Source organism: Balaenoptera acutorostrata, chromosome 10 (assembly GCF_949987535.1).
Source record: "Balaenoptera acutorostrata chromosome 10, mBalAcu1.1, whole genome shotgun sequence".
Taxonomy (NCBI): Eukaryota; Metazoa; Chordata; class Mammalia; order Artiodactyla; family Balaenopteridae; genus Balaenoptera; species Balaenoptera acutorostrata.
This window is the reverse complement of record NC_080073.1, coordinates 74,375,336-74,387,622: the sequence shown is the minus strand read 5'-3', so window position 1 is coordinate 74,387,622 and position 12,287 is coordinate 74,375,336. Positions and strand designations below refer to the sequence as shown.

The following is a 12,287-nucleotide window of genomic DNA, read 5'->3' as shown; positions in this document are numbered from 1 at the left end:
AGATAGAGTTAAACATCCCTTCCTCTGTGTGTCCACAACCCCTGTGTATGTACCTCTATTCTAGAATTTAACATATAGTGTAATAGTCATTGACATGACTTGTTTATGAGATCATCCAAAGAATTCATGGATTTTCCTTTCATTTTTGTGACCTCAGTATCCTTTCTGGTACCCAACGCAGAAGCATTTGTTGAGTAGGTGTCAAGACTTCCTATGTTCACTGTTCTGGGAGGCGTGGAGGGCGCTGTCTCTTGAGAGTGTGGGACAGTGGTGGACAGCCCATGTACATACTCGGGTGAGCCTGTTGGGAAAGGCTGAGTCACAAATACCCTACAGAACCTCCAGCCCTGAGCTCCCGACAGCACACTCCTGAAAACTGGGAGACAGAACCAAAAGCCATCCTAGATGTGGGGTGGGGCAATTCAGAAGAGTGTGTCTCTTTTCGCATTTGGTTCTTAGGATCCTTTTTAGGTATTATTTTTATTTTTTTATAAAAATATTTTTGGAGATTAAAATGTCGGTTTCATTGCAAAGTTAGATTGGAGGGTGTGGCTTGGTTGTGAAGTCAAATGGGTTTGCTAATACTCTCCTGTTTTGAACTTAACCCTCCAAAACTCCATCCTCCACCCCTGCTGGGACAGAAGCTGTCCTCTTTGGCTTATCACACGGCTGGGGGTACAGACCAGAAAACACCTGCACTCCACAGAGCAGGTTCCCAAGCAAAAGTGAAGTCAGAAAGCCAGGCCTGCCAGGGGAGCATATACAACGACATGAACTTCTACACTGGAGAACTGGTGCTGCACATTCTTTGTAATCTTTTTCACTTTCCTCTCCTGGTTTGGATCATTGAGAGGTCACAGTATTTAAACATTTCCCCCAACCTTGGTTTGGCTTTTGCTTTCTTACAATATGAAGAAAGTAGCCTCCGAACCAGCTGAGGAATGTGGGTGGCAGAGTGTGGACTGTTTCATGTTTGATATCATCATATTTTGATACTTTCTCCACAAAGTCTCAGTGTGACGGCTGGAATGATCATTGGCAGAAATACACAGGATTCTGAATTTGAAAGTTTGGGCCACAGGTTGCAGTAAAAGTAACCAGACCAGGGTGCTATTTTCAGAGTTCAAATATCCTAACGGACAAATCTGCTAAACTAATTTGAAAAGTGTTAATGGGAAAGAATAGGTTTATATGTTAGACCACCCAAACCTCATTTGCTTTTTCTTTTTTGATTTTTATTGGAGTATAGTTGATTTACAATGTTGTGTTAGTTTCTACTGTACAGCAAAGTGAATCAGTTATACATATACATATATCTGCTCTTTTCAAGATTATTTTCCCTTATAGGTCATTACAGGGTACTGAGTAGAGTTCCCTGTGCTATACAGTAGGTCCTTATTAGTTATCTATTTTATATATAGTAGTGTGTATATGTCAGTCCCAATCTCCCAATTTATCCCTCCCCCTGCTTTCCCCCCTGGTAGTAAGTCAGAGAAAGACAAATATCATATGGTATCGCTTATATGTGGAACCTCATTTGCTTTTCAGCAGTCACTTTCAATGTCTTGCCTGAAAGGAGGGTGTCCCGTAGGAATGGTAAGCCATGTGGCAGGTGTCTTCAGGGAGGCGGCTTTATCTGGAACCCCTAAATCACGGCATATAGGAAGCTCCTACTTTATCCTCCCCCGCACAAGGCTGTGTAAGATTGTAAGAATGCAGTGGAAAAGGGGGAATTTTCCAGGTTTAATTCAGAAGGAGCAAAGCACAGATGGTCCCAGAACAGGGACCCTTCCAGCCCCATGCCATCATGATACACTTCACCAGCTTGGGCAGAAACAGGAAGTAGGTGAGGGCAACACAGAGCCCTGAGAATGTGACCAGGGCACCATTTCTGGGTTCTGTAGAGTAGGTTGACCGGACCAGGCTCTCTCCAGACAGTTTGAGACTCAGCCTCTCCTGTCAGCCTCCTCAGCCTAATACCGCCCTGGGCCCCAAATGTCCGCAGTTCAGCAGCCCCAGGCTCCATGACACAGCCACCGTCCCTGTGCTGCTAATCCTGGCCAATTGTCAAGTTAATGAGTCCCCGGGGTTCTTAGGGGCCTGGGCAAGAGTGTGGATGACTCAGTGTGGCCCATCCCCGTTATTAGAGAAACAGCGCAAAGCAAATGGTTTGTGACGGTGAGTTAGTAATGTCAGCTTCATTAGAGAATATCTTGTGGAAGGTGCAGCAGTGAATAGCAATTGCAAACCTTTTAAGACTAATTTTTGTGTCACGGAAGAAAGGGGAAGTTAGAGTAAATAGCCTGAGACTCAGATGATTTATTTCTCAGTTTAGACTTGTGTGTTTCATTCACTTCTGGGACGTTTCTTCTCGTCTATCTGCCTTTGGGGATCAGCATTGAAAGAGGAGTGAGTCATCATTTGGCCACGTCTTCTTTTCTGTGTTTAATCCCTTAATGTAAAAGAGAATTAGGCAAGAGGATTAAGAGAGATTAAACAAGATTCATTATTGAATTATTAAAAAGTAAGCTCTGGCTTAAAACAGCTTAAGAGGAGGTGCATACAATAATGTAAGGGACACAAAAACTCCACAAAAACTCCTTATTCAAACACAAGAGATGGTATCCATTTGTTCTTGATAAAAATCAATGATTAACAATAATACACTCAAAAGATATCATAATGTCTCTTCATTCACGAAGAGACCCTACCAACCGCCTCTGGGAGGGTAAAGACTTAGAGAAAAATAACTCTAGTCCTGAGATGGGTTAACCTGATATTTCTCTTCATCTGCCATAGGACCAGGTCTTCTTACCCAGTGGGTACTCAGCGTTTCCAACCGATACGCCATCAAACGCTGGTAGGAATTATAAACCCCTAAGTAGTACTCTAGGGCAGGGCTTGAGTGAGATACTGAAAATGAACAAACTTCCCCTTCCTCCTTTTGAATCACAGATGTAGCCCCTGAGGTCAGCTTCTCAATCTCTTCGGGCCTTCAAGTCTTTATGTGGGAGAACCAGGGAAAATTCTGAAAAATTTAAAATTAGGTTTTTCTCAGAGAACCTCTCAAAAAATGAAAATTTTAGATTATAGAAAGATGTATAAAACCTTTAAGATAAGATGGTCATGGTTTGCACATTCAGCTTTATTCCTCTGAAGACTTTTTTTAATAAATTTATTTATTTATTTATTTATTTATGGCTGTGTTGGGTCTTCGTTTCTGTGCGAGGGCTTTCTCTAGTTGCGGCAAGTGGGGGCCACTCTTCATCGCGGTGCGCGGGCCTCTCAGTATCGCGGCTCCTCTTGTTGCGGAGCACAGGCTCCAGACGCGCAGGCTCAGCAGCTGTGGCACACGGGCCTAGTTGCTCCGCGGCACGTGGGATCTTCCCAGACCAGGGCTCGAACCTGTGTCCCCTGCATTGGCAGGCAGATTCTCAACCACTGCGCCACCAGGGAAGCCCTGAAGACATTTCTTTTTAAAATAATTTTTTAAAATATTTATTTATTTATTTACTTGGCTGCGCGGGGTCTTAGTTGTGGCATGCGGGATCTAGTTCCCTGACCAGGGATTGAACCCGGGGCCCCCTGCATTGGGAGTGTGGAGTCTTAACCACTGGACCACCAGGGAAGTCCCCGAAGATATTTCTTAAACCACAAAATAAGGGAAATTTCTGTAGGGTTCGCTCAGTCTCAGATTACACTTCGAGACTTTAGAGGCAGACTGAGACTCTCAAAAGACAAAATGTGTGTTTGCCTTCAGAGCTGCTGTGATTTTCATGCGGACTCACTGCCTTCTCTTTGTGGGCTTGTGGCTGCTGTGTTTAGTCTAGAGCAAAGGTTTATATAACTCTCTACGAGGACCATGGATGGACAACTAGGGGTTTTTGAACCCCATGAACTTGTAGCAATTTTCATGATACATGTATTGGTTGGGGCAATGTGGAGGATCCAAAGCTCTCATTAGATTCTCAGAAAAGTCCATGACCTCATATGGAAGAGGGTTCCAAGGCCTTTCCAAGGCTGGAGCATCTGCATGCTTTCTGGTTCAGCAGTAGCCCCACACCTGAAATATAGGTAATGTTATTATACTCACCTTACAGATGAGGAAACAGGCTGACAGGGTTTAAAAAACCCGTCGAACCTCCCACAGCTGGTAAATGGTAAAGCCAGGTTATAAACCCAGATCTGTCTGACTTCAGAAACTGAGCCTCTCATTAGTGGGCAATGCTTTGTCTACACTTAACAGGTTTAAAAGAATAAGATCTGGAATTTGTTAGGGCTCTTCCAGCTTTCCTGAATCTTTACGGTAGCATCCCTGACAGGTGACCCAGCTCTGTCCAAACCCTTCTGGGGATGGGAGCTTCCTACTTCACCAGGGATCAGTTCTGTTGTTGAACTTAATGAGCGTTTTTCAAATATTAAACCCCAATTTACCTTACGATTGGATGCTGGCAAGTTGCTTTCAAATGTAGTGAAATGCAGAATGTCTTCAGGTGTGCTATCCAGGACTGGAGTCTGAAATTCTGAAGCATGAAGACCTCTGCTTCTCTCCCTCTTCAAAGTGGGGCACATGGGGGAAGGTGGCCTGTGTTGGAAAATCCAAGCATGCACATCAAGAAAGAATCTAACATGTGAAATGATGGACAAGGCAATCATTCAAAGACATCAGAAGGTGTGCTTTGAAAATGAGAGTGACCTGACAGTTTCCATATACAGCAAAATCTTTATTAGCTGACATTAGAGGTCTTTTTTTCCTCTAGCTTCTTTGGTAAAAATGATCCTTTATGTATCTCCTTTATGCTTTAGTGAATAAGAAATCTGGAAGGTGGTGGAGGATGCTTTCTGAGAGTATTGGTGGTTTCCTGTGAGCTCAAGTTCTTTCCTGCCTCTCAAAAGGTCCTCAATGATAGATGACTTAAATGCCTTAAAAAATGGAAAGCATTTAACAGTAATGTTAGTAAATTAGAAAAATTATTATTATCGCCTGAGTAAACTATTCTTTTTTGGGGCAGTTAATCTTCATAGATGGTCACTAAGGGTCCATGCCTCCCGGGACTCATGCCTTGGAATCTAGACTGGCCCAATGGAGTGTGGTGGGAGTGATGCTGTGCCAGTTCCAAGCATCAGCCTTAGAAAGGTCTCAAAGCTTCCACTTTTGCACTTTTGGGAGCTCTGTGCTGCCATGTATCAATCCAATTACTCTCATGCTTGAGGGGCCATGTAGAGAGAGAGAGAGAGACGCCCCAGGATGATGTGGAAAGAGAGAGAGTCCCAAATGCTCAAGTATTCCATCTGAGTTCAGCCTTCCAGCCATCCCTGTGAAGTCACCAGACATGTATCTGAGCTATCTTGGATGTTCTGTGTAGTCAAACTTTCAGGTGACTGCAGCCCCAGCCGATATCACACAGAGCAGAAGAACCACCCAGCTGAGCCTAGCCAACCTACAGAATCATGAGAGAGAATAAACTGGTTGTTATTTTAAGCCCCTAAGTTGTGGGATAGTTTGTTACATAGTAATAGATAACCAAACACTTTTCATATTCATATAGCAAAACTGATTATTTTTATGGGTAAACAAAGTTGATATAAATGCATATTACAGTAAAGTGATTAAAAACACTCACTTATCTTGCAAAACACCCAATCAGAAATAAGCCTCATTAAAGCAGTATTCTAACCACAATGAGATAGTGCTTTATAACCACTAGGATGACTACAATCAAAAAGACAGATAATAACACGTGCTGACAGGGATCTGGAGAAGTTGGAGCCCTCGTACACTGCTGATGGGAATGTAAAATTGTGCAGCTGCCTCAGAAAGCAGCCTGGCAGTTCCTCAAAATGTTAGTCATAGAGCTGGCATGGGACCCAGCAACTCCACTACTAAGTATATATCCAAGAGAAATGAAAACATATGTTCCCGTAAAAACTTGTACAGAAATGTGCATAGCAACATTATTCATAATTGCTGAAAAGTGGAAATAACTCAAATGTCCATCAACTGATGAATGGATAAATAACATGTGGTATTATCTATACAAGGGAATTGTACAGATAAAAAGGAATAAAAAGGGATGAAGTATGGATACATGCTACAGCATGAATGAACCTTGAAAATGTTAAGTGAAAGAAGACAATCACAAAGACCAGATACTGTATGATTCTGTTTATATGAAATGTCCAGGCAAATCTGTAGAGACAGAGTGTAGATTAGTGGTCGCCTAGGGCTGGAAAGCAATGGAGAGTGACTGTTAATGGGTACAGAACTACTTTTTGGTATAACGAAAATATTCTAAAATTGAATGGGTTGATGATTTCAACCTCCATGAATATACTAAAAACATTTAATTGCACATTTTAAATGGGTGACTTGTATGGTATGTGAATTGTATCTCAGTAAAAGTGTTACCAAAAAAAGAAAGTCAATCTCCTATAAGACTGATGTTCATTTTGTTTTGACTGCTTTGGGCACCAGACTCTTGCCTATCATCAGATAAGGCTAAATCAACCCAGATAGCTAACAGCAGTTGAATAGGCTTTTTGATGGGGGAGTTTATAGAAACAACATATGAAGCGAGAGCTGAATGACGATTTATTATACAGCTAATATAGTGTAAACTTAGTTATATTCTTAGCTTCTTCTTATCAATAAGGTGAAGATCAATACAGAGATTTGGTCTGAATCCTTAAATTCTCTGATTGTGAGGTTTGTTAAGTCACCTCTTGGGACCCGCTGTGTTCTAATCATGACGTGATATTAGCTTGTCAGTATGAGGGCAGTATTGCCCCCTCCTCAATTTCCCAGAAAACAAAACAATGTTCATAACTATATTTGCAGGAACTGTCAAAAGTATCTGAATTCATTACCTACATAGAAAACATAAGTTCCAGTTAGACTATCCTGCTGCAGCGTAATAGCACATTTTTCGTTGTCTAATGGCTACTGAATGGTTGACTTTTGTAGATGTTTTAGGTGGGTTTTTTAAAATTTATTTTTTATTTTATTTATTTTTGTCTGCATCGGGTCTTCGTTGCTGCATGCGGGCTTTCTCTAGTTGCGGTGAGCGGGGTTGGGGGGGCGGGGGCGGGGGGTGCTACTCTTAGTTGCCATGCGCGGGCTTCTCATTGAGGCGGCTTCTCTTTGGTGCGGAGCGCAGGCTCTAGGCACGCAGGCTCTAGAGCGCAGGCTCAGTAGTTGTGGCGCTCGGGCTTAGTTGCTCCGCGGCATGTGGGATCTTCCCGGACCAGGGCTCGAACACTAGTCCTCCGCGTTGACAGGCGGATTCTTAACCCCTGTGCCACCAGGGAAGCCCCGTTGTAGGTGTTTTTGAAAAAAATATGTATGCCCTATTTGTTGTGATGTGCAATTTTATACGTATCCATTAATTTAAGCTTAATTGTGCACTTATGTCCTCTATAGCCTTATAATATTTTAGCTACTTCATTTAGAATTATAAATATAATATTTACTCATTGATACCCTAAAATGTGTCAGGTCCCATGCCAGGCTCTGAGGATTCAGTCCTGAGCAGTACACAGCTCCTGTCCTCACAGAGCTCACAGTAGATGACAAATGTCTCAGTGAATGAGGATATAAGACCTGCAATGCCAGTTTGTATTTACTTTGAATGTATATTTTCAATTTATAGGTATATTTAATTTAAAGCTTTGCCTTTTTATCTACTTTTTTAAATAAATAATGTTAAAATCTATGGTCATGAAGTCATCAAATTCTCCGTTAGATCTGTTAATTTTTGCTTAATATACTTTGAGTCTCCTTTGTTAGATGCACCAGTTCAGGATTTTTATAACTTGCTGATGAATTCTCTCTTTTATCTCCTGCAGTGTCTAATCTTCACACCATCCAGTAAAACTTTCATTTTCATCTCTAGAGGTTCAATTTGGGTCTTTTTATATCTTACCATGCTCAATCTTTCCTCTACGTTCTTGAATTTATAGAATATAGTTACAATAACTTTTAATGTTCTTATCTACTAATTCTGTCATCTGCGCTGTTTCTGGACGTGTTTCTATTGATAGATTTTTCTCCTCATTGTGGGTCAGAGTTTCCTGCTTCTTTGCATCCCTGGTAAGTTTTGATTGGTTGCCAGACATTGTGTATTTTACCTTGTTAAATGCTGGATGCTTTGTATGCCTGTAAATGTTCTTGAGCTTTGTTCTGAGACACAGTTAAATTACTTGGAAACAGTTTGATCCTTTTAAGGCTTTTTTATTTTCAAGCTTTGTTAGGCGGGATCCAAGTAGACTTTAGTCTAGGGCTGATTTTTCCCCACTACTGAGGCAGTACCCTTCTGGTTACTCAGTGCCCTATGAATTACAGGGTCTTCCATTCTGTCTGATGGGAGCCCAATTCTTCCTAGCCCTGTGTCCTCTTCCTGGATTGCTACCTCTGCTCTTTTTGGGTCATTCATTCTCTGGCTGTGGGTAGGTTTCTCACACTCATGGGCTGATGAGCATTCAGTTGAGGACTCAAGGGGGATCCTGTGTAGATCTCTGGGACTGACTTTCTCTGTGTGCAATTTCTCCTCTCCACCACTGTGCCTGCAAACTCCAACAGCTTTGGCTTCCTTAGACTCCCGGGATGTATCCCTTCAACTCGGAGACCCTGCGTTTGCCTGGGTTCCCCCTGCCTGGCTATGGCCTAGAAACTCTCCAGCACTAAACTGAAGCAATCATAGGGCTCACTAATGTGTTTCCCCTATCAGGGATCACTGTGCTGTGTGATGTCCAAAGACTGAAAGACCTTTGTTTCAAATATTCTGTCCAGTTTTTTAGTTGTTCCAGGCAAAGAGGGTAAATCCAGTTCTCGTTACTCCATCTTGGCTGGAAGCTGAGGTCTACTTAATTTCTAGTAACACTTTTTGCCTTAATATCTATTTTTGTCTGGTATTGCCACACCAGCTTTCTTTCCACAAGTATTTGCCTGGTGTTTATACATCCATCTCTTTACTTTGAGCCTTCTTATATCATTATGTCTCAGGTTTGTCTCTTTAAAAAGAACTTAGCAGTTGGACTTTATCTCCTAGTCTGAGAATTTTTGTCCTTTAAACACTGGGTTTAATCGTTTAAATTTATAGGGGTTAGTAATCTATTTGGATTTATTTCTATTTCCTTTTCTGTGCTTTTCCTTTATTATGCTTTTTATTTTTTCTTTTATTGCTTTCTATTGTATTAATATAGTTTTTCTTATGCTCCCCCTTTTTATTTCTACAGGTTTGGAAGTTATGTATTCTATTTTTGTTCTTTTAGGAGTTACACTCTGAATTTTAATATGCATTCTTGACATAATAAAGTACAAAGCTAATTGGTATTGCCATCCCCCTAAAAAAATACAAAGTCTTATAAAGATTTAATTCCTTTCTCTGTCTCCCACATTCCACATTATTGTGGCCTAAAATGTATTTCCATCTTGTTTTTAAACATCCCCAACAAATTAGTAATTTTTAATAGCCAGTGTTTATTAGGGCTTAGATTACCCATTTGCTCACACTGCTTCATGCATCACACTCTTTCAACTATAATACCATCTTACTGAAGAATGTCCTTCAGGAATTCTTTCCCTGAGAGTTAGTGAGACATGAACTCTGAGTCTTTTGTTTGTCTGAAAATGTCTTTATTTTATTCTGTGCTCAGTGTAAAACCATGATTTTGCTGAATATAGAATTCCAGGTTGACAATTACTTTCCTTAATACATTGAAGATATTGTTTCATTTTCTTCTGGCATTTGTTATTTGATGAGAAGTCTGTTCTCAGTAATTATTGTTCTTTTGTAGATGGTCTGTCTTTCCAGTTTGGCTGGATTTATCTCTTGTCTATATTATTCTGCAGGTATGATGATGTGTTTAGGTGTGGATTTGTATTATTTATTCCACTCAAGACAATTTACTACTTCAATTAGAAAGACTCATTATGTTCAAAACTGTCCTGCACCACCTGGATCCCTCGTCAGGACTGAAGGACCTAATCCTCTAGATGCTAGGAGCTGGGGGTGCTTCCAGAAGACAACGCTCAGATGTCAGCCTTCTCCAGGAATTGCCCTCAGCTGAATAGTGCTGTTTTGCTCAAGAGGTTACACCCCTTCCTAAGGGCAGCCGGCATCCAATGATTCGTCAATACAGGGGTACAAAGAGCCAGCCCTCTTGTCTCAATGTGGGACAATTCTAAAGGTCCTTCTTAGCGTCAGAGCTCCCTCTGGTAGAATAATCAACCAGTCCTTTGCCAAGGACTCGTGTCTCTAAAACCTGTCAATCTTGCATCCTGGGAAACCCCTCGATCCTGGGCAAACAGGGACAATTGGTCATCCTTCCCATGAAGTTGGCCGAAGTCTCTGTTGAGGCTGCATCACACCTCACCTTCTCCCTCTGCCCAGTCCTGCTTCCATCCCTTCCACTGGTATTGATCTCAAGAGCTCTCCATAATAAGCCTCCTGCACACTAATCTCTGTTTCAGTCTACTTCCCGGGGAACCGAACCTACAACATTAATGTCTTTCTAAATTTAACTATAGAAAATTCTTAGAAAATTTCTCTTTATAGTGCCTTTTCACATTCTCTATTCTTTTCTTCAGGGACATCCACTAAATGCACATTGAATCTCTTCATTCTATCCTCCATTTCTCTTAATCACTCTTCTTTTTCTAATTGTTAATTTTAAAAAATATTTATTTATTTATTTATTTGGCTGCACTGGGTCTTAGTTGCAGCATGCAGGATCTTTGTTGCCATGTGCGAGATCTTTTAGTTGTGGCACGCGGCTATTTAGTTGCAGCATGCGAACTCTTAGTTGCGGCATGTGGGATCTTGTTCCCTCAGGGGACAAACCCAGGCCCCCTGAATTAGGAGCGTGGAGTCTTAGCCACTGGACCACCAGAGAAGTCCCTCACTCTTCTAAAGAAAAACATTCCATCTCTAGTTTTGAATTTGCTGATTTCATCTTCATGCAGGTCTCATTTGCTGTTTAACCCATCTGTTTACTTTTACACCTTAAAAACTTCCTTCATTTGGCTTTGAAGACACATACTCGTCTGGTTTTCTTCCTCTATTTCTGGTTGTTCTGTTTCAGTCTTGTTTGCTGATTCCTCTTCGTCGTCCCTACTTCTAAATGATGAAGTCCTAGGGCTCAGTTCTTGAGACTCTTCTCTTTTTCACAGTTTAAATCACTTTCCAGATGAAGTCATCAGTCTTGTGACTTCAAATACCATAGATATGCTGATAACTTCCAAATTTATAACTCCAGCTCAGACGTCTCCCCGAAACTCCTGACCCACATATCCAGCTGCCTATGAGACAGCTCCACTTGGAAAGTTAAAAACTGAGCCCCTGTTCTTCATTCCCAAACCCCGAAGTTTTCCCTATCTCAGTTATTGGTAACTTATTATAGGCATTCAGGGTAATATCTTGGAGTCATCTTTATTTCCTCTCTTTGTCTCACACTGCAAATACTGCAAATCCTATGGATTTTCCTTAAAAATGGATCCAGAATTGGACCACTTCTTACAATCCTCACTGCTTCCCCCCGGGTGCAAGTCACCATCACTTCCTGCCTGGATTATTGCAACAGCCTCCTGACTGGTCTGCTTTCAGCCGATTCTCAACATGGCAGAGTGACCTTGTTAAAATCTTAGTCAAATCCTTGCCTCCCTCTGCTCAGAACCCACCAGTGACTCCCTTGTCACTCAGAGCAAAAACAAAGCTCTTACTGTGATTGCAAGTCCCTGCATGATCCAGCCTGTTGTTACCTCCTGGACTCGTCTCCCACTGCTCTCTCTCTCTCTCTCTCTCTCTCTTTCTCTCTCTCTCTCTCTCTCTCCACACCCCAGCACACCGAGTTCCTTGCTGTTATTTAAAAATACCAGGCATGGTTCCCCATCAGGGCCTTTGCTCTGGCTGCTTCCTCTGCCTGAAAAGTTCTTCCCCACACATCCATATGGTTTGCTGTCTTACTTCTTCAGGTCTTGAATAAACACCACTTGCTCAGTCAAGCTTTCCCAGGTACCTTATCTAAAACTTCGACCCCTCCCTCTTAACATTTCATACCCTTTTTTCCTACTTTATTTTTACTCCTTAGCACTTATCCCCTACCTCATATACTATATATTATATTTATTATCTATCTTCATTAGTAAAATGTAAACTCTATTAGACTAGGCTTTTTTGTCTATTTTGTTCACTGCAATGTCCCCAGAGCCTTGAACTGTGTCTGGCACATACTATGGGCTCAATAAATATTTGGTGAATGAATGAAAGAGTGACTCTTTTTCATTTCTA

The 12,287-nt window shown here is 41.5% G+C and overlaps 1 long non-coding RNA gene across 2 annotated transcripts in view; it reads left to right on the top strand.

Moving 5' to 3' along the window:
- Window positions 1–12,287, top strand: part of LOC130709072 (uncharacterized) — an 84,279-nt gene that overhangs the window by 45,643 nt on the left and 26,349 nt on the right. The gene's annotated exons all lie outside the window — the stretch shown is intronic.